This window comes from Ambystoma mexicanum, chromosome 6p, assembly GCF_040938575.1.
Source record: "Ambystoma mexicanum isolate Mex_15411 chromosome 6p, UKY_AmexF1_1, whole genome shotgun sequence".
Classification (NCBI taxonomy): domain Eukaryota; kingdom Metazoa; phylum Chordata; class Amphibia; order Caudata; family Ambystomatidae; genus Ambystoma; species Ambystoma mexicanum.
The window spans coordinates 894,741,962-894,761,122 of NC_090935.1; the positions used below are offsets into that span (position 1 = coordinate 894,741,962).

At 47.7% G+C, this 19,161-nt stretch overlaps 1 protein-coding gene across 2 annotated transcripts in view; it reads left to right on the forward strand.

Annotated features, from left to right (window-relative positions):
- The window catches only part of PGGT1B (protein geranylgeranyltransferase type I subunit beta), a 605,666-nt gene that overhangs the window by 196,785 nt on the left and 389,720 nt on the right, over positions 1-19,161 (forward strand). The window lies entirely within an intron of this gene.

Genomic DNA, 19,161 nt, shown 5'->3' on the forward strand with positions numbered 1-19,161 from the left:
ATGCAGGTAATCAGGTGTCCTTCGAAATCCGATTTCCCCTACAAAATGGGACACATTCCGTAGTGAAAGGCTGCGAATATTCACAAATGCAGCCTCGAACCACGCCCTGGAGGGAAAAGCAGAAGTCATGCCCCAGTCGCTCGCCATAAGGAGGACAAAGGGAAGTCGAAGACAAAATCTTCAAAACCGAGCTTGAAGCCGGTTTTGCATCGAGAAAGTTCTGCATCCGCTGAAAAATCATTAAGGGCTTCGAGTCAGGAACCTAGCCCATCGAAGTTTCCATCGAAGCACAAGACGTCGACAGCTTCGGCTTTGGCGACCCCGTCAGCGGCTGAGCTGTCTATGCCGAAACCCAAGTAGACGTCGACTAAATCGCTTTTTTGAAGCCATCGACTAATACGACGGCTAATTCGACATTGTCAAAGCCTGTAGTGGTACAGGAAAAGCTAAAAAGGACTATTTTAAGTCTTGGTCAGCCATACATGAGGAGGAGCCACCCTCTGATGACAATACGCCACCTTTTGGACTACAGTTTAGCACCCGTAATGTGCCAGAGGAACTAATATCTGAGTACAGGCTAAGAGATTTATACGATAACCTTCAGTCAGCCAGTGGGTTGGATACCTCGCCAGAGTCATTGGCAAACCAGACCATACTGAGCATGCTGACTCATCCAACAGAAAATGTATGGGAAAGGTTATCGAATTTTTAGGATGGAGGCCCATGTTCATCTTTTGAGCAGGATGACATGACGGACATCTTGGACCAGGGGCCTCGGCAAGACACAATTTTGCCCTTTCACATGGCATTGCAGAAAGGGGTCTCTGCAATTGGGAGACTCCAGAAAATGTGGCTGCAGTAAATAAAAACATCGCAAGGAAGTACAGACCATCCTGCAATGACCCAGAGTATCTCACTAAGCATCCCAAACCAGAAAGCTGCTTGGTTCAGGCAGCTAAATCTACAAAGCACTCAGCTTACCCATGCATCTCTCCTGACCGGGATAAGAGAGGGGAGTCTTGGGTGAGAAAAGTTTTCACTGCGGGTAGTATAGCATTGAAGTCGACAAATGTGACTTAAACATTATCTAGATTTATGTTTACCCCGTGGGACTGTGTTGCTATGGTGGCTGACCACATCCCGGAAGGAGAAGAAAGAGACGGCTTCCTGGCAATCGTCAAGGATGGTAAGGAGGTGTCTCCAGTCAGGTTTGGATACTGTCATGATTCCTGCTCCTCATGTCCCCAGCCCTCCAAGATGTCAGGCTGGAGCCAGGCCACGATCACCTACATGGCCCTCAAGGGCCTCTCCATCCCTCCAAAGACCCACTTGGAGTCAGACTTGGCGCTTGGGCACCAGACTCACTCACTCCCATAGGATAACATTGGGGAATTGGACTTGTAGTGCATTGATGGGGACAAGATGGATGCCCCCACATATTTCGGTTCCCAGAACTGCATGGGCAGTCTAGTCTTTTGGGTGTGGTTCAGCCCAGAGACTATTTAAGCTACGCCCAGGCTGAGAAACATGCTTTGTATTTTCTGCACCTGCAGCGTTACACTCACCGTGTTCGGATTGGTCTGCAGTAGGCCTGCATCTTTCTTCTGCGCTCAACTCCTGCAAGACCAAGAACACCGTTGGGAACAGCCTTACCTTGCAGCGCTTCTGCCCATCATTCAACGCTCCTTCTGTTCTGCGGGCATCTTCAGCGGTGTCATTCCGATCCCACCACGCTGCTTCCTAGGAAAAAGGGAAAAGAACAGAAAAAGGCATTAGTAAGCATTCAGCAAATCTTTGCATATTTTTAAAGACTGTACAAGCTTCAAACGCTTAACTGAATCCAGGCGCTCTGGGGTAACTCTGTCTCCAGAACTTCTCATCCATCTGAAAGAAGGAAAAGACACTCCAGGTTAGCGTGAAAACATCTAGAGGCGCCGCATACCGTGCTTACTCACCGCATTTCTTCTTCATAACTGGCATCCACGCTGAAAATGTCGTGGCACCTAAAAGACACAGAAAAAGAACTCGGTTCAATACAAAAGGGTCGCATCATGCATCGCGCTCTCACTCATCTTCAGCGCTACTCATCTCGGCAGCACGTCGCCATCCCCGGACGCCGGCCATCGTCTAAGGAAGGAAAGGAACAAAGTTAGAGAACTGTTCAAAAGACTCATTATACTTACTTGTCGCACTCTTGCCAGTGAAGTAACTAGTCAGCAACGAGCCCGCATCAATCAACGCGCCCCCTGCGCTGAAAGCAGGATGGAGAGGACACTTTCCAAGAAAACAAGGTGAGCTATGGGTCAAAGGGAAGGGTTGGACCCTGGGGAAGAAGGGGTTCAAGCACACATACAATAGGGAGTTAAACTCTACCAGTCCTGTGTTTCAGTCCCAGTCTTCAGTTGAGTAGACTCCAGGGAAGGGTTCAAGGTCGTAAGAGGTCAGAACAGGCTGAGTGACGTCCCCGTGGATACCAGGTGAGCGTTACAGATACTGCAGACAGCATCCGCAGATCTATGACGGCTAGGACAGAGTTATGTATTTTTGCGTGATTGCAGAAGTCTGGGTTTGCCCCAGACGTGCAGGCTAGACTACTAAACATGCCTTTTGAAGGCTCAAGGCTGTTTGTCAGCAAGGTTGATAACAGTTTGGAAAAGCTGCAGACATCAAAGGCGGCGGCTAAACCCCTTAGTGCCGCCATTAGACAGCCTCAACAACCCTATTCAGGCTCATCTTCCTAGAGGGGTAAGTCCTTTCGATTCTACTCCTCATTTGGATGAGGAAGAAGAAAAGCCGGTCAAAGAGGTCGGAGAAGATTCCCTTGTGGTGGACGAGGGTGAGGTGCTAAGTCAGTCCAAGCAGCAGCAGCCTTACCTTCAGCCGCTGCTTCAGCCGCCTCTAAAGCACTCAGAGGCCTTGACCCACAAGAACCCGTTGGGGACACAGACTTACTCAGCATCTGAACGAATGGCTGGGCATTACTTAAGATGCTTGGGCACTGGAAACTGTGGCTCAAGGTTACTGCCTTCCTTTTCAAAAAAGGCCTCGGGATCAACCACCGGGAACAACTTTCACAATTCCAGATATGCTCCTTGTGCAGGAAATTTTGACCCTGCTAGAGAAAGGTGTAATAGAACATGTACCTGTAGCAGAAAGGAACAAGGGTTGGTATTTGAACAAGTTCCTCAGGAAGGACGAGTTCAAGATGGTTACCCTTTCTTAGATCCTTCAGCCTCTCCAACTCCAAGACTGGTTGGTACCATTGGACCTTCAGGATGCTATTGTCATGTGCCAATCCATCTCAAGCACAGAATGTACCAGAGGTTCACGGTTGGCGGTTCTCATTATCAGTTTCAAGTTTTGCCATTTGGGCTGACCTCTGCCCGAGCGTTTTCACCAAGTTGATGGCGGTGGTTGCAGCGAGTCTCAGGGGAGAGGGGGATTCACGTCTACCCCTACCTGGACGATTGGCTGATCAGGGCTCGTTCACCCGAGCAGGCCCGGGAACATCTCAGTGTAACCTACCACTCTCTTCACAAACTGGGCTTCTCCCTCAGTTACAAGAAGTCTCATTTGATGCCATCCCAAAGACTCCAATGTATTGGGGCAGTCCTGGATACTTCCTCAGGGAACGTCTCCCCACCTGAGGTGAGAGCCCAACACATTCTGCAGATGGTTACCAAATTCCAGAGTGCCCAGCATCTTCTGGCCTTCAATTATTTTGAGTTTGGCACCAGGAAAATGCAGAATGCCACGAGACTGAGCAGAGGCTCGCCTGTGAATGAGATCCCTCCAATCGGCTCTCAGGACTCGGTGGTCCCAGTTCTCAGGCAGAATGTCAGACCACCTGCAAGTTCCGACCAGAGTTGTTCAGGACCTTCTGTGGTGGGCTTTCAAAAACAACCTTCTCAATGGAGAATCTTTTTGGCAGCCATGGCCAGAGATGACGGCAGTGAAGGACGCCTCACTCACTGGGTGGGGAGCCCACACTGAGTGACAATCAGCTGTTGTTGGTCTCCATCAGAGTCCAAACTACACATGGACCTTTTGGAGCTGAGGGCAATCGGGCTAGCCTTGAAGACCTTCCTGCCCTCAGCGGGGAAATAATGTCCTGATAATGATGGACAACTCAGTGGGCATGTACTATCTCAACTAGAGGGAGGTGGTGTAGGGTCACTACCACTGTGCAGAGAGGCAATGCAGCTCCGGTTCTGGGCAATTCAAGAAGTAATATCTCTATCGGCTGTTCAACTAGCCGCAGAGCATAACACAGCGACGGACGCTCTGAGCAGGCAGAGCAGTCTCCCACCAGAGATCTGCACCCTTTGGGGAACTCCTCAAGTGGATCTGTTTGCAACCAGTGTCAACCGGAAGTGCAAACTGTTTGTATCAAGGGAATTTCCTCCAAGAGGAGCTCTAGGGGACGCGTTCGCAGGCCTCTAGATAAGGTGCGTACAAGGCCTTTTTACGCGTGAAAATCATGTAAATACGACAGCTTTATTATTTTCCTGTGTACATTTACACACAAGTTCAGAGCAGAGGGCAGTGCAAAAGTCTGGTTACTTGACACAAACCAGAGCGCTTTTTGATTTTTATCTACATGGATGCAATTGCAAGCCATGGATAAAAGACTCTGAAACAGAATGTATTTCTCTGAAGCCTTTCAAAAAAGGAAACTGCACACTGTGGTTAAAGGAATGGTTTATTCCATTCAGCTTCTGCTTTGTTAATGCTCATGAAGCAAACATAAGCACTGTGCATATTTATTTTCCTAGCATTTTGGGATTGTATAACTAATAAGATGCAAAACTAAGTTGCCATTGAGAATTAACATTTTGTAACAAATTATGCTTTTTTCCAGTGCAAGCAAACCAGTATTTCACAATTGTATTTTTCAGAGTTGCTCTGTGCCTAATCATGCAGAAACAGAGTGTAAATTAAATTGTGTAAAAATGATCTAATTATAAAAACTGTGTGTAAAATGATGACTATGCACGGTCTAGTTTACATCCTTTCAACCTTGCAGTCAATCGGGTCCATTACTATAAATGGTCAGTGGCAGCAGATTCTTTGCTCGAGGGTGAGTGGTGTAATGACAATCACAGGTGCTATAGCCTCTCAAATCTTCGACTACAATTAACACATCCAAAACCTGACTTTCCAGGAAGTGCAAGCGCTGTTCAAAAACAAACAAATGAAAGTTACATTTTTAATTGAAATAGAAACTCAGCAAAACCTGTCCCAGTGATAATCCAGCTAGTTATTTTATGTAGCGCTTCATACATGGTTCGTCCAACATCTAGCACTGCAATTATAATACCTCTGTTGATACTCCGTTAACCAACCTCTGAAGGATGTTAGCCGATAAGATAGCTCAGCCAGTTGAGCACTCATTGCTGTGATCTGTAGGTTGCAGGTTCGAATCCCGGCAAGGCCAACTCCGACTTCTTTCGAGGTTGATAAAGGAGTACCGGCTTCAATTTTGGGATAATTGTGATTAAATATGTTCTATGTACAGCGCTTTGCCAAAAGCACTATATAAATAACCATTAGACCAAGAGATTAGATATAGAATTTAGCATGGAGTACTTGCCTCCCTGCACTCTTGTATCATAACATTGGCATACCATTAGGTAGTAATAGCTCCAGGAAATGAGGACTTTTCATTAAACCTCAAAAGAAAATTCTGCTATCGAACCTCAAAACACACTATCCAATTCTTGTTTGCTTTGTTATGTAATTGGCTATGTTTTTGTGTTGTCAACATTTAAATATATACAGGAGAGATCAAATGGCCAGACCTTGGAGAAATAATGAAAGGTGTATTCTGTCACAATGCAGAAAGCTGCCGCATAGTAATGATTTCCACAATTTTTGCACACGTCGGCTGGGTGTCACATACATTTTACTCTCTTGCAAAGGAGAAAAGGTATTTTTACTCTCTTAAAATCACATTTACTATCGAAGTTTAAAAAAGGGAGTAAAATGCTCCCACCTCAGTTTCCTCTCCTGTACGCGTTCCCTCCAGTTCCTGTCATTCCTCATGTGAAAGTTTGGGAAACCCATGATCCTCATTGCCCCGAATTGCGCCAGGAGGACGTACCCAGACCTTTATTTTCCCTCCAATACGTCTTTCACAAAAAGAGGATCTTCTCTCGAAAGAGGAGGGCCGGATTCCCCATCCAGAGGTCAAGACACTCTGCCTTCACGCATGGTTTCTGAAAGGAAGAGATGCAAGGATTTGGACCTCCCGGATGACTTAATGGAGATTTTGGCCAGCAACAAAATCTTTGTACCGTTGCTCTTGGAACAAGTTCAGTAACTGGTGCAGGGATAAGAAAGTAGTGACACACCTATGGTGCTTTCCTTTTTGTTACATTTGGCAAATCTGGCACTCCAGATTGGAACAATTAAGGGTTACCTAGCAGCACATTCCATTTTCAAGCGCTCTTCAGAGGATGATTCATATTTTAAGATCTCTGTTCAATTTTTAAAAGGCCTCTTAATGTATATCCACCAGTCCCATTCAATGTCCCTGTATGGGACCTCAATTTAGTGTTAGTTTTTAACATGCATTCCCTTTGAGCCTTCACACTCATGCCCTTTTAAGGCTCTTGACATTAAAAGTCAGCCCACAGGGTAAGCGAGTTACAGGCCCTTTCCTGTAAACCTCCACAAATGGTGTTTCATAAAGACGAGGTCATTCTCAAGGTAAAGCCTTCTTTTTTACCAAAGGTAGTCTCCGACTTCCACTTGTCACAAAAGATTACAATACCAACTTTATAGCCACCACCTCCTCCAGAAAAGGAGGAGAGGTTGCGTAGACCGAACCCAAAAAGGGATATATGTATCTAAATTTCACCAAGATGACCAATTATTTATTTGCTATACTGGTCCCAAATACGGTCTTGAGGTTACTAAACAAACCATATCCAGATGGATCATCCTGGCTATTGGCGAATGCTACAGGTTAGCGGGCAAGGACCTGCCAGAAGGACTAAGGGCACATTCCACAAGGGGCATGGCAACCTCTGCTGCTATTCAGAGGTGTCCCAATCAATGATATTTGTTCAGCGGCCGTTTGGACGTCTATCCATACTTTCGTAAGACATTATTACCTGGATTCATGTTCCAAACAGAGAGGACAATTTGCAAAAGCAGTCAGTCATTCAGTTCAGGATTAGAACTAAATTTCATTTGTACTTCCACCTCCAAATTATTTCTGCTTTGGGAGTCTATCATAAGATGAGGAATTTGTGGGAGGACGTAAGCCATTCAGAGAACAAGTTACTTGCCCCTGGTAACGTTCTTTCGAATGGATGTTCCTCCCACGTATTCCTCATCGCCCCACCGAGCCTACCCTGCCGTACAATTTGTTATTACACTCTACGTTTTCTGTGAGGCTACGGTTTAGGGTACGCCTGGTAATTCCTCTTCAGGAGCAGAAAAACAGAACTGAAGACAACGGGTGCTGCGTGCACTACTTTTACTGATGATATCGAACGGAGGCCTTCGAGGGACATCGACCCGACGATACTGCAAGCAACTCCCTCTGTAAAAAAAAAAAAAAAATCTGAAGCTGGAGCGACATATCGAAAGATGAGGAATACTTGGGAGCAACATCCAATCGAAATAATGTTACCAGGACTAAGTAACTTGTTCTTTGATGCTTTTATAGAGGGTTATCATTCATGCTCGGATATTGTATAATGTCTTGAGTTAAAGGGATGGATGAAAACTGGTGTGGGAGCAAAAACGTACCCACTGCAGCTAGACTGACACATGACCTGATATGTGGAGTAACTTCTACCATTCTCCAGGGTAATTCTTTTGAACTCTACCTACAAACTTTTCCATTTTTCTTTTTTTAAAGAAAATTATGTGAAGGTATTTTTACTACACTGGATGTATTCAAATACGCAGGTGTATGAATTGCATCATCACCTGTGTGTGTGTGTGTATGTGTGTGATGTGATCAAGTGACATGCAAGTTATGAAATGATTTATGCTGCTGAACTTTGGGGTTTCATTGCTTGTAGGAACACCATATGCTGATGGCTTTTAAACTGTCTTGGATGCGCGAATAAAGGCATTTTGCTGCTTTCTGGACTCCGATATATAGTCACTAACAAAAAATGTTGTAAACCCTTTAAGTGCCATGGGTTCCCCTTACCCCCCCTCCCTCCACCCTCTACCCACCCCCTTCCCTCCCCCCCAGTGCCAAGGCCTTTTTTGTTGATTTTGGTATGTCGCCATTCAATGCCTTGTAACTTTTGTTACATGAGATATCTCGGCCAAATTTGGCCCCTTTTTTTCCCACATGTAGGCGGTCGTAACGCCACCTAGGAATCCTAGGTTTCTGTAGGGTGGTGAGAGAAAATAAGCAAAAGGTGAACATTTTGGTTTTTTTTTTAAAAATCCCAATAAAATGGTGCACAAAGAAGCCTGTGGTTTTTCCTTGTAAGAGCTAGGAACAAATGGTTTGCTGTGCTGAATTCCCCATTTTCCTGGCTTTCAACAACAGGTTGAGTGGAAACTATTAGGTAGGTGATTTTGGCCATTTTTGCCAATTGGACATGCGTGGACGGAATGAAAGAAAAGGGTAGCAAAGCCGAATTGAAGGACAGAAAGGCATACATTTCTGAAAAGTAGACAAAATTCCAAGTTTAGGACGGGTGATTTGCGCAGGTCAGGAAACTAGGTTGGGAGAAATTCCATAGTTTGGGGAAAAAGCAGGAAAATTACTGAAAAAAAGGTATGTGATGGACATGGTTGGCTTGGTACGTCAATGGCTTCTATGAATTTTGAGGAAAACAATGCTCAGCTACATTCCCCCGACTCATGCAGTTGGGAAATCACACATTTTTGTAGTGTTTCACAAAACCAGCAATACCACAAGCCAAACACTGAGCCACTGTACACGGGAGTTTTATGCTTATGGCCTGAACAGACGTACTTAGCATGTGTAAATCAGGAAAACCAATGTGGTGAGGAATGGCAAGCATACATTTTTTGTAAGAGCACAGGAAGACCTTTTCGAGGGTAGGTGACTTGTGCAGTTTACAAAAGTGTATGGTGCCTAAAGCAGCGACTAAATGTAGGGCACATTTGGGAAATGAAAGGGTTGTATGACAAAGGGCACCAGCAAATTGGTCAAAACATTATGAAAACCACACAAACACAACAAATATCATGCCTTCCTGCGTTCCAACACGTGTCCCGACGAAAACAGTACCTCACACATGTGCGAGTGTACCTATCTGGGTGACGAGGTGAAAGCCTAAAACGCAGCTAACCCAAAGTCTTTTCCGACAGCTGAATTTCACGCTTTTTTCAGAAGGGCGCACCATACAGATATGGGCCTAGGGTGTCCAAGCCACAAAGGAACACCCCATGCATTTCCGAAAAGAGGACACGCGTGGGAATCCGAACTGAGGTCTGACTTGCGCAAATTGGCCCAGAATGTATTACCCAGAAACCCCGACAAAGTGAACATTGCGTTTTTTCCCCCTCAAATATCACACTTTGTCGGGGTTTGTGGGTACTAAATCCTGGGCCGCTTCGCGCAAGTCAGACCTCTGTGCATTCCCACGTGTGTCCTCTTTTCAGAAATGCACTGTGTTCCCAGTTTTCCTTGGTGGCTTGGACACCCTAGGCCCAAATCTGTATGGTGTGCACATGAGTCAAAATCCTGCAATGCTGCTGTGCGAAAAGAGTTGGGGTTACCCATGTTTTTGGCTTTGCCCTTTGCGCCCCGGTAGGTGCACCCACACATGTGAGGTACTGTTTTCATCGGGACACGTGTGGGGACGCGAAAGGTCTGAGAATGGTCTTTATTTCCAGTCAATTTCAGAGACCTTTCCCTATGTCCTGTAAGCGACTTCAATCCAGCATTCCAACTAAGTCAATGCCTAGTCTGGGATGCCCAATGGAAACCCTTATTTATATATTTTTATGTCAAAAGTTCTTTAAATCTGGATGATGAACCATTATGTAACGCCCCTCTCTATGGATCTCCCCGAACTCACTGAGCCAAGAAGTAGGTTTGTTTTGCAAATTAAAAGGTTTATTTGAAGAATTGAACAATATATATATCACTCTTTTATGAATAGAATAATATATGAATAGCACACTTATGAATATGAACGGTGATCAGCAATGGGTAAACATCAACAATCTCTTTAATCACTTAGGAGTAGGAATAGGAAGGATAAGGTAGCAGAGAATATTTTATAGGATTCAAGGAAATGCAATAATAGGAAAGAATGCAATGCAGAAATAAGACTTGCTATGACTTCAATCAAAAGACAATATAATCACTTTTTCCCCCTGTTATTACTCACTCCCCCCACTATCGTGCAATATGAAGAGGTGGAAATGAGGGTACACCGGTTTCAGGAATATTATTCAGCAATGCAGTTCAATTCCAGTTCCCCCAGCAAGCTTAGATAGAACAGGTATGATATTAAAACAGGTCAACTGCTTATGAATGTGAAAATATGCTAAAATGATTTTAATTCGCTAAAGGAGATTCAGAATTATTGAGTTACCTTGGATTGGTTCAGATCAACACTAGGAATGATTATCAGATTGAAAACGAAATTCAGCAGTTGCAAACAAACAGCTATTCTGACATGTGGTGAAATTTAACCAAAATGCAATTCACGGCAACTTTTCCACGTGTGTGAAACGCGATTACGGAAAAAACTATAAGGAATTGCTTCAAAATGACAGTTAAATTTCGCTTCTTGGACGTGCGGTTCAAAAGTTACAGAGGTTCTTATGAAGGTAGATTTTTCAGAAACCGAATCAAGATTTCAAAATGAAAGATTGCGCTTTAAAGATTCGGAATCAATATTGACTTATACTAAGGGGCTATGAAGAAGCAAGACACTCAACGGGCAGCCACCAGAACAGCGGCGCCTCCGCTCTGACTTCTGTCCGTCAAAACACTTGTCCCTCTTCAGAAAAATATCAGCGCAAAGATGATTATTGCTACAATTATCACAGACCATATAATGAGAAGAATTCAGGATGGACACAAGATTCTATAATGCAGTTCTGAATAGGTTGGAATGGATGGAATAGGATTGGTTATGTACAGTTCTAGACTGGATACTCACTCCTATGGCTTTGGAATGGAGTGGGCCCCCTCAAAGATCTGGTTGAGGGTTTGTCTGGGGTTCTCTCGCCACCGGACAGGTCTCAGCACTGGGTTCTGCTCTCAGCAAGGCACTGCGGTCTGCGCGGCCTGTTGGACTGGATCTGACGGGTTCTGGATACAGCTCTGCTCTCTGGGTCGGGATCTGGGTTCTAGCACAGGGTTCTTAGCTAGAACAGCAAAACAGCACAGCCTGGCTGTTAAATGGTTTGGTTAGGCCCCGTGGAAGTTTAGGGGTTAGGATCAGGTTGCAAAAGGTTCTGAAGGCCAGCTGAGAAAGGTTCAGCTTGTGGGTTAGGCCTCTCTGCTTCAAGGTTCTAGAGCTTGGTTATGGAGTCTGGTTTCTGGATCTATGTCTGGATCTTCCTGCAGGGTGCTTCGCCAAGAAATCAGTTGAGAAGTGGAAAGTGTGTGTCCCTTGTCTGTCCTCAGCAGTCCCTATTTATGTATTTGCAAAGTGGGTGGGGAGGCTGATTATCTATGCCCAACCCTCTAAGGATCTGATAGGACAGAGGATTTCCTGCCCCCTGATTTGAGAAAGGAGCAGTGTGTCATTCTGTGTCATCATGGGTCATGTTTATGGCCTAGGGGAAAACCCCCTCCCCTTTGTCTCTGTACAGTATATCTTATTTTTCATAAAACACATATTTACAAAATACACAACTTGTTAATACTACATTAATTACACAACATATTGCCTAAGGTACATTTCTGTTCAACTCTCATCTTCATAAGAGCTTTGGTTCAGAAATGACAACTTTTTCACGCTTTTAGTGGGTTTCTCAATAAATATTAGTTCTGCACCAATTTTTAGACATGCATGCACACCCCACCTGGGCATATTTCTGTAATTTTTCATGTTCCTAGCATAAACACAGTGGCTACAATATGAAATTCTGGGGTTTAGTCTCAGAACATCGCACAGATTCCAGCTTAGTCTTAAATTGTGAGAGAATTTTTCATTTTAACAATCTCAAAGTTTCACATTTTTGTCAGTTCGGTACAATATTTTAGAAGTATTTTCCTTAAACATATATTTAATTCAATGTTAAATCCACATTTCAGTCTGGTCTGCCTCCAGAGCTGGGCTGACTCAGAGGGTCACATGTCCTCCTTCCTTGCAGAGCAGTTTCAGTCACACCCGAATTAGCATTTCTATTCAGCCCAAAGACTCCATTGTCTTCACTCAGAACAACAGGCCGGGGTGCCTCGCCTAGTTCCTTTTAACACCCTGTCAATCTCTTAGCCAACGGCAGGGGGAAGTTTCCTTTGTTCAGGGAGAGGCTTGGAATTAGTTTGAAGCAGAGTGTGGGAAACTTTAACTCTTAACCAATGTCTAAAAATGGTCTTGTCTTATAATATAACTCACATTTTTAACACATATATCAAACAATTTCTTACTTCAAGCCTATTCAGAATATAGTTTCGAGGGGATTGGGTCCTCCGACGTATTCCATATCTATGACAGGTAATGTCCACAGCTGTGCTGCTTCGGAAAATCTTTGGCGTCTGCGTCCTGCGTCGTCCCCGAGGACCTCCTCCGACGGCCGACGTCACCCGATGTGATAAGTAGGACGCACGACGCCCATAATCTCAGTTCCGTTTTTTCCGCGAACGTGTTCACTTCGTGAATCTCGGTACGCCTCAACTCGTTGGAGTTGCTGTTTTCTATTCTCGGTTTGTTGAACCTGTTCGGTTGGTGTGAAGACCTGTTTGTGGCGATGTCTTTCTCATCTTCGACCCCGTGTCCGGGCTTCAAGAACTGCGGGGACTGTGGGTCCGAGATGTCGGTCACGGACTTGCACGACGCCTGCCTCTGGTGCCTCGGGGAGGCCCACGATACGGACGAATGTGTCGACTGCCAGTCGCTCACTGCGAAGGCCTTGCGGGAACTCAAGAAGAAACTGTCGGTAGGCGGGTGTCTAAGCCCCGGAAGTCGAGGTCTGCGGGGCTATCGACCGATGACTCGAGGGGTGACTCTCTGCGTCGTCGTCGGAAGTCCGGTGGGTCTCCTTCCAGGAGTCGGTCTCGCCACTCCTCCGCCTCTTCTAGGCATTCCAGGAAGCGCCGGCATAGGTCGCCTTCCCCGTCCTCTTCCGAGGACTCCGCCCGTCGGCGGGTCGCTTATCCCTTCATGCAAGCGACACCGGAGGAATGGGCTTCCTTCGGGAAGCAGATGCTAGCGATTCTGGAATCGCAGGGCACCGGTCCGTCTGCGCCTCCGAGTGGGGTCGGTCGGCATCGGTCGAGAGACACCGCCCGTACGCCTTCAGGCTCGGGTGGTCGGCACGGCTCGCGGGAGAGGTCCCGCTCAGACAAGGGTAGCCGTTCTCGCCATTGCCCGTTCCAGGTCCCCGTCCTCAATGTCCTCGAGACCGCGTGATCCTGTCCCGTCTTCGAAGAAGACGTCGACGCCTGTTTGCCGAGGTCGTCTATGATTTCTCTCGAGGTTCTGTCTTCGAGGGGGTCGTCGACGCCGTCGGCGCCCAGGTTGTCGAGAGATGCGCTCGGAGCTCCGGCTTCGAGGACTGTGTCGATGCCGCAGATGCTGGAGGCGTTGCAGCTGACGCCGATTCGCTCGACGTTGACGCCTTTTCTGTCGACGCCGACTCGCTCGACGCCTTTCGAGGTGATGGCGTCGGAGGGGCCCCGTGGCACGCGGTTGCCCCTAAAAAGGCTATGGCTAAGGTCCGGCACTGCTTTTGGTCTGCAGAGGTCTTCCTCTCCCCGCCTGGAGTACATTTCAGAGGGGGATGAAGGCTCTGATGGCGGCCTGGTTCCGGTTACGGTTACAGGTGACCTTATCTCGGGCCATAGTCAGTTTGATGACCTGAGGCAGTCACTGCATGATGCCAGTGGACTGGAGACCTCTCCGGAGGTGGAGTTTTGTCAGCCGGAGCCTGGCACTCAAGCCGATTCGTCATATCGGCGCCTTATGACTCGGGTTACCGAGTACTTGGGTTGGTCAGCTCCCCCAAGGGAGTTCGTTCAGGATGATCTCACGGACATCCTTGATCTCGGTCCACCCACTGACCCGGTTTTGCCTTTTCATATGGCTTTGCAGAGAAGGGTGGCTGTGGCTTGGACTGCTCCGGAGAATCTCCCGGCAGTGGGCAAGTCTTTGTTGCGAAAATACCGTCCAGCCAGTAGCAACCCCTGTTACATGTCTAGGCACCCCACCCCGGAGAGTTTGGTGGTGCAGGCGTCTAAGGCCCCGGGAAAGCAGGCATCGTATCCTACCATCCCTCCGGATAGGGACGACAAGCGTTTTGACGGCTGGGCGAAGAAAGTGTTTTCTTCTGGGGGTATGGCACTTCAGGCGGCCAACTCCATTACTGCCTTGTCTCGTTTCACACACACTCTGTGGAACTGTCTTGCATTAGCGGCTGATCATATCCCGAAGGGGACGAACGGGATGGTTTCCTTGCTATGGTTCAGGATGGCAAGGATGCCATGTGTGAGGCCGTTCAGTCGAGTTTGGACTTGGTGGATTGTGTCAGCCGGTTCATGGCGGCGAGCACCATAATGCGCAGGTTTGCGTGGTTGAGGAAGTCTGGGTTCGCTCCTGATGTGCAGTCCCGGCTCCTCAACATGCCCTTTGACGGTGAACACCTTTTTGGCAGCAAGGCTGACGAGAGCCATGAGAGGTTGCAGACCTCCAAAGCTGCAGCGACGTCGTTGGGCGCTGCAGTTCGCCAACCTCCGCCTTTTCGTCCTAGGGGACAGCAATGGAGGGGAGGTTCCTTTCGCTATTACTCGTCCTTCAGTAAAGCGAGAGGAGCTAGCAGTCAAAGAGTGCCAGAGGTGGAAACAAAGGTACTCGAGGTGCCAAGGCCGCTCGGGCAGTTGCCTCTTTGCCCTCAGGCAACGCCGCAGCCGCTACCACTCAGTCATGAGGCCAGGTCCCATGGTTCACCGGTTGGGGGAAGGCTGGCGCAGCATCTTGTAGAGTGGCAAGCCATTACTTCGGATGTGTGGGTTCTGCAGATCATAACCCACGGCTACTGTCTTCCTTTTCGGCAGAGGCCCTTACGACAATCCACCAGGGAACCTCTCTTTGAAGAGTCCGGATCCGCTCCTTGCGCAGGAAATTCAAGCCCTGCTGGAGAAAAGCGCCATAGAACTGGTGCATGTAGCGGAGAGGAACAAGGGATGGTATTCCCCTTATTTTTTGATTTCAAAGAAAGACTGGGGATTGAGACCCATCATGGACTTGCGCGGTTTGAACAAACTCCTCGGGAAGGACAAGTTCAAGATGGTGACTCTTTCTCAAGTCCTCCAGGCCCTTCAACTTCAGGACTGGTTGATGTCTCTCGACCTCAAGGATGCTTACTTCCATGTGCCGATCCATCCCAAGCACAAGAAGTACCTGAGGTTTGCGGTTGGCGACTCGCACTTTCAGTTTCGGGTCCTGCCGTTCGGATTGACCTCCGCCCCGGGGGTTTTCACCAAGCTCATGGTGGTGGTGGTGGCAGCACATCTCAGGAAAGGGGGGATTCACGTCTACCCCAACCTGGACGATTGGTTGATCAGGGGGAGCTCTCCCGAGCAAGTCCTGGATCATCTGTCCGTCACCTGCCACTCCCTTCACAGGCTGGGCTTCTCCCTCAATTTAAAGAAGTCCCATTTGACACCAACGCAGTGGCTCCAGTACATCGAAGCAGTGCTCGACACGTCCCTGGGGCAGTGTTTTCCTCCTCAGGTGAGGGCTCTTCACATTCAGCAGATGGTGCACAAGTTTCAGTTTGCCCAGACTCTCCCAGCGTCCGAGTTCTTAAGACTGCTCGGCCTCATGGCATCCTGCATTCTTCTGGTGACAGAGGCTCGTCTGCGGATGAGATCTTTGCAGTGGGCACTCAAGCTCCAGTGGTCCCAGTCTTCCGGCAGGCTGTCGGACCCTGTTCAGGTGCCGCCCTCGGTAGCCCGGGACCTTCTGTGGTGGGCCATCGAGGGCAATCTGATGAAGGGTGCCCCATTTTGGCTGCCCTGGCCGGAGGTGACGATCATGACGGATGCATCCCTCACGGGATGGGGAGCTCATGCCAACGAGCTGGCAGTCAGCGGTCGTTGGTCTCTGTCGGAGTCCAGACTCCATATCAATCTGTTGGAGCTGAGGGCCGTCAGGCTAGCCCTGAAGGCTTTTCTACCGACTGTGCGCGGGACGAGTGTCCTGATTCTGACGGACAACACGGTGGCCATGCACTACCGCAACAAAAAGGGGGGGGGGGCAGGGTCACTTCCGCTGTGCAGAGAGGCGATGCAGCTCGAGTTCTGGGCCATCCAGCAGGAAGTTTCGATCTCGGCAGTTCATCTGGCCGGAGACGACAACGAGACGGCGGACGCTCTGAGCAGGCAGAGCACGATCTCTCACGAGTGTGAGCTGGCTCAGGAGATTCTCCTGGAGATCTTCGCCCTTTGGGGGACCCCTCAAGTGGATCTCTTCGCCTCCAGTGTCAACCGGAAGTGCGAAAGGTTTTGCTCGCGGGAATTTCCTCCAAAAGGAGCCTTAGGAGACGCGTTCGTGGTGGAGTGGTCATTCCCACTGCTGTACGTGTTTCCTCCAGTCCCCGTCATCCCGCAAGTGTTGCGGAGGTTACAGAGGTTCGGTTCCCGGATGATCCTCATTGCCCCAGCGTGGGCCCGGAGGACGTGGTACCCGGACCTTCTAGACTTGTCCATCTGCCCTCCCACGTCGTCTTCCCTACCGAGACGATCTGCTCTCACAGGAGGGGGGGGGGGGTCAGGTTTTCCATCCAGAGGTCAGATCCCTCAATCTTCACGCTTGGCTTCTGAAAGGTTGAGGTATAAGGATTGGGACCTCCCTGAAGACGTGATGGAGGTGTTGCTCTCCACCAGGCGGCCGGCAACTAAGTCTCTGTACCGTTGCCGTTGGAGAAAGTTCTGCGACTGGTGCAGAGTTCAGAATGTGGATCCTTTTGAATGCGACATTCCCATGGTTTTGTCTTTTTTGCTTTCTTTGGCCCACAGGGGCTTGCAAGTGGGGACCATTAAAGGTTACCTGGCGGCGCTTTCCATATTTAAGCGCTCGTCTGAAGTGTTCCTATTTTAAGATTCCTTTAATTTCACAGTTTTTGAAAGGGCTCACTAATGTGTTCCCTCCGTCACCTTTTTTGGTGCCAGGTTGGGATTTGAACCTTGTTCTTAAGTTTCTTATGGGTGCTCCGTTTGAGCCTTTACATTCTTGCCCTTTGAGGCTGTTGACTCTGAAAACTGTGTTTTTGGTTGCGGTTACTTCCGCTCGCAGAGTGAGTGAGTTACAGGCCCTTTCAGTTAAGCCACCCTTCACTGTGTTTCACAAGGACAGGGTTGTCCTTAGAGTTCGTCCTTCTTTTCTTCCGAAGGTGGTTTCGGATTTTCATTTGAGCCAGAAGGTTGTTCTTCCGGCGTTCTATCCTCCTCCACATCCTGGTAAGGAAGAGGAGAGGCTCCATAGGCTTGATCCTCGGAGAGCATGGAGCTTTTATATTTCGCGCATGTCCCGGGTCAGAGTGGACGATCAACTTTTCATTGGTTATGCTAGGAAGAGTTTAGGACAAGCTGTGACGAAACAGACTTTGTCTTGGATTATTTTAGCTATCTCCGAGTGTTACCGCTTGGCGGGTAAGGATCCTCCGGCTGGCTTGTGGGCCCATTCTACCAGAGGAGTGGCTGCGTCTACTGCCCTGCAGAGGGGAGTTCCTATTCGTCACATCTGTGATGCAGCCACCTGGGCTTCAGTACATACTTTTGTATGTCACTATTCCCTTGATTCCATCAGAGGGCAAGATCTGGCATTTGGCGAGGCAATTCTCTATTCCGCAATTTGATTGGGCATGCTAAATTTGTATTCTAAATTCTTTCCCACCGCCTTGCTTGGTACTGCTTTGGGAGTCTGTCATAGATATGGAATACGTCGGAGGACCCAATCCCCTCGAAGAACAAGTTACTTTCTTACCTGGTAACGTTCTTTCGATGGGATGGTCTGATGGTTGGCGGGGGTACCTCATGCAGGCCTCCCTGGGCCTCCTACAAAGGGCTGTGTGAGGTACACCCCCCTCCATTTGGGGTGGGAGAGGAGAGGGCCACCAAAAAATGTTTGACCGGCCCCCAGTGGGTGGGGCAGTAAAGTTTGGGCACCCTGGGGGCATAATGGGGCACAATTGGGCCCATCTGCGCCAAGGGGAGTTGGGTAACCAAAGGAAAAAAGTGAAAATGGTAGATTGGCACACTGATGCCATGCTACATAGTATAATGATGAATGCTTTATTTTTAGAGTGTTGCATACTGTGAAACATGTAATAAGTAGCTAATATCCCCTCACTTATTACAGGTTTGTACTACTACACACAAACCATAAAGAGACCACAACGCACACATATGCCCATATACCGGGAAAGTAAAGTAAGCAAAAAAGCAGCAGTATTTCCAGAAAGTGTTCATAACCTAACTGATGATCTTAATGCACAGAAATGATTGCTGTGTTTCCGGTCTGCTTCTTCCCCTATGTACATCTATCGCATGATGTGACTAAACCCTTAGGAAAAGAGTGTAAGGACATAAGAGTAGGGCAAGGTCTACAAATATAGTGCCTTTTGAATGTTCACTTCCTGCCCATCAGTGAAGCAAACCACCTGCCCTACATATGTCAGTGAACAAAAAAAGAGGGAGCCAGACATGTGATGGCATCAGTGATGTCATCAATGACATTTGTGATGTCATCTTTGAGGTCATGGGCGTTAGTCCTTGCAGTGCACAGTGGTAGCGCAAGATATGGTTGCGTACCTTACCATAACTGGTGAATATCTGGGGTTTTCGGTTTCACCTGTAACCATAATTTCCCTGTAACAAGTTTTCCATTGAATTTCATAGGTTTTTTTAGTAGTGCAACTTAACCATAATGTCCCTTTAAAGTTTTTTGTTGTTAGTGACTATATATATATTTTTTTTTTCATGAAAAGTAAATGCACATGTGATGTCATCAGTGACATTTGTGATGTCAT